At 41.0% G+C, this 2,484-nt stretch overlaps 1 long non-coding RNA gene across 1 annotated transcript; it reads right to left on the bottom strand.

The window, feature by feature from the left end:
* Nucleotides 1–345: 345 nt before the first annotated feature.
* LOC134217359 (uncharacterized) lies at nt 346–1,091 on the bottom strand. Its single transcript, XR_009981010.1, has 3 exons — nt 1,033–1,091; nt 902–973; nt 346–810 (listed from the first exon to the last, which is right to left on the bottom strand). It is a non-coding gene; the product is annotated as an uncharacterized LOC134217359 (long non-coding RNA).
* Between the last annotated feature and the right edge of the window lie 1,393 nt (nt 1,092–2,484).

Raw genomic sequence — 2,484 nt, 5'->3', positions numbered from 1 at the left:
CAATTCTCATGCAGTTCACCGTAAATTAAATCCAATTCAATCCATTCCATTATTTTTCAGTACTTCAAGGAAACTAAAACTATGAAAAAAAACTTATGCTACAAAAATTCACTTAAATACCAATCAGTTAAACTAAATAAAAAATTCACTTTTATCTATTTACACAATGCACACTACTCCATTGAATTCAGAAAGATCTTTATATACATATTTACAATTATAATCAGCCATTTTATATGAAAACTCAAAACCTTCTTTTATTAAGCGAATGACTCCAAAAAGAAAAACTTCGTCAGGTGGTTCTATCCGCTTTACAATTATTCACGATGGGCGCCATTTGTCATCCACCCCTCGGACCCTAGTCCAAGGGGGCGCATGAGACTCGGAGACAAAGAATTATGTAATTTAGAATGGATGCCACTGGTATTGACCCCACGATCCAAATACCTGATTCGCAGCACCAACTAGGTTCGAGAAAAGCAGAACCATCCCACGAATAATCGAGCCATTCCAACTCAAAAGAGACATTCTAGTTTCACAGAAAAATGGGGGTGATCATATAGAGTGTACTTACATTTATTGATGAACTTAGCCTATGTTTGACTTATCCTAGGGTTTTGTTGTAGTGTAGTGCGTGTGTTTTCGTCTATCCCACGGCGACAGCTAGGCACACGATCGTGTCCGGACACATGAGAGGGAGAAAGACTACCGGCGCCATGCCGGCCACCCCGCTGCTTGACATGCCATTGTCGAACTCGCACCACAACATCACCTTCTGCATGCTATTGCACCATGGTGTCGAAGAAAGGCCTATGATAGGCATCGAAATAAAACATTAGCAAGACGATAATTGCACTACATTTTTCGGATTATGGTGAAACTCATCTAATCAGTCTCTTACCGATCTCAAGAACTATAATCTACTCCTGCCACATCGGAGCTACTGACGTATTTCCCACTTAATCTTCTCCTGCTGAGAAAGACACTTCACTTTAGTGGGTCAGAGGTCAAAACAAGGTCAGCACAACTTACAGAAACTACATCAAAATCCTCACACTGGGCAAAGGCAACACTTTTAAATTTTGTGTAATGTTATATTTTTCCCCCGCGAGCGTGATCTACTCAGGAGTCGAGTTATATCTGATCGTCGCTCCCTATCTGCAGATTGATCATATGTACATGAGCCGTGTGTGATATGCGATCGGATTTACTCCGACAGGATCGTTCTTCGTGATTACGGGAGATGATATCTCTTATCAGAGAGTGAGTTATATGATCGGGTTCTTGTATGCATGTGCGTAATCTTATGGCAAATGATCAGACGAGTCCTCCCTGTTGGAAGAGTGCGGTAATGGTTGGGTGATATTGACTTCGCATACGCATATCTTAGCAGCTTGCGCCCAGCGGAGCACTCATAGGGCATGTGGCGCAATCGAATGTCGCTTGATTACATTCGATTAGTTAAAAGTGTTCTGTTGTATCGTTGTTTTTAGGTGTGGTGATTTGACATGGTAACATTTAACTACAACCCCTTTGTTGATTGGTAAGGCTGAGAGCTCAACAAGATGCTCAATCCACGGAGCAATAGTCATCTGCCACATACATCAAGCAGAGGAGCAGGTTACAAGTTATCCGACTCAATATTTAAGACGTTAGGGTCAGAGTGTAAATGTAATCAGATATGAATGAGATCAGTACAACTTTGTCAAAGAAGCAAAGTCGTGGCGTGGATTCCCGAGGTCCTTGTGAAGTATTTTTAGAGCGCCTCTTTTTTAGTAAAGACCAACTTCTTCATCTTTTATGCCTCAAACCAGATTTAAGCGCATGACTAAGTACCGCTCAAGGGTTAGGAAGTCCCTAAGGATAACATTAAACGAAGCACATGATTTTGTGTTGGATTGATTTGAACCACGGTTTTCGTCTTCGAGTTTTCAAAATAACTTCGTTTACAGTAAATATTTAGTCGCTTACCATGGTGGCTTCACATGAATTAACTTTTCAACAAACCAAAGATTTCTTTCCCGTGGCGCTTACGGAGATACGGATCAATCCTCTTATAAGGGGCCGTCCAGAAACCACGTGGTCATATAGGGGGGAGGGGGGGTTTGGAAAATGACCACGATAAGCCACATGGGGGGAGGAGGGGTGTTGCTCTCGAACCACGGGGTTTTTTTTTAACACGAAAATTTTTGGTAAATAACAATAGCGGTGTAAAAAATACAAATCATCAAAATTTAATGATTTAATCATTAAACGCAAAGCGCATCTTAGGGCCGATGCCCACGTAGCGTCTTTTCAATTCAGTGTTAAAATGAATTTAGCATTAAGCATCGAGAAAACCTGGTAACGCAGCGTCGGTCGCAACGCCGATGCATATCTGAGTTATTTGGCCAACTTAGCTTTAGATCCTATTTCTATAAAAAAATAAACGAAAAAGCAGGTTGCGTTTCAGTCTCAATTTTCACAAAACAAAATTGGGAAAGA

The sequence above is a fragment of the Armigeres subalbatus genome, chromosome 2, assembly GCF_024139115.2.
Source record: "Armigeres subalbatus isolate Guangzhou_Male chromosome 2, GZ_Asu_2, whole genome shotgun sequence".
NCBI classification, from domain to species: Eukaryota; Metazoa; Arthropoda; class Insecta; order Diptera; family Culicidae; genus Armigeres; species Armigeres subalbatus.
The sequence above is the reverse complement of the archived record's forward strand: the minus strand, read 5'-3'. Positions and strand labels throughout refer to the sequence as shown.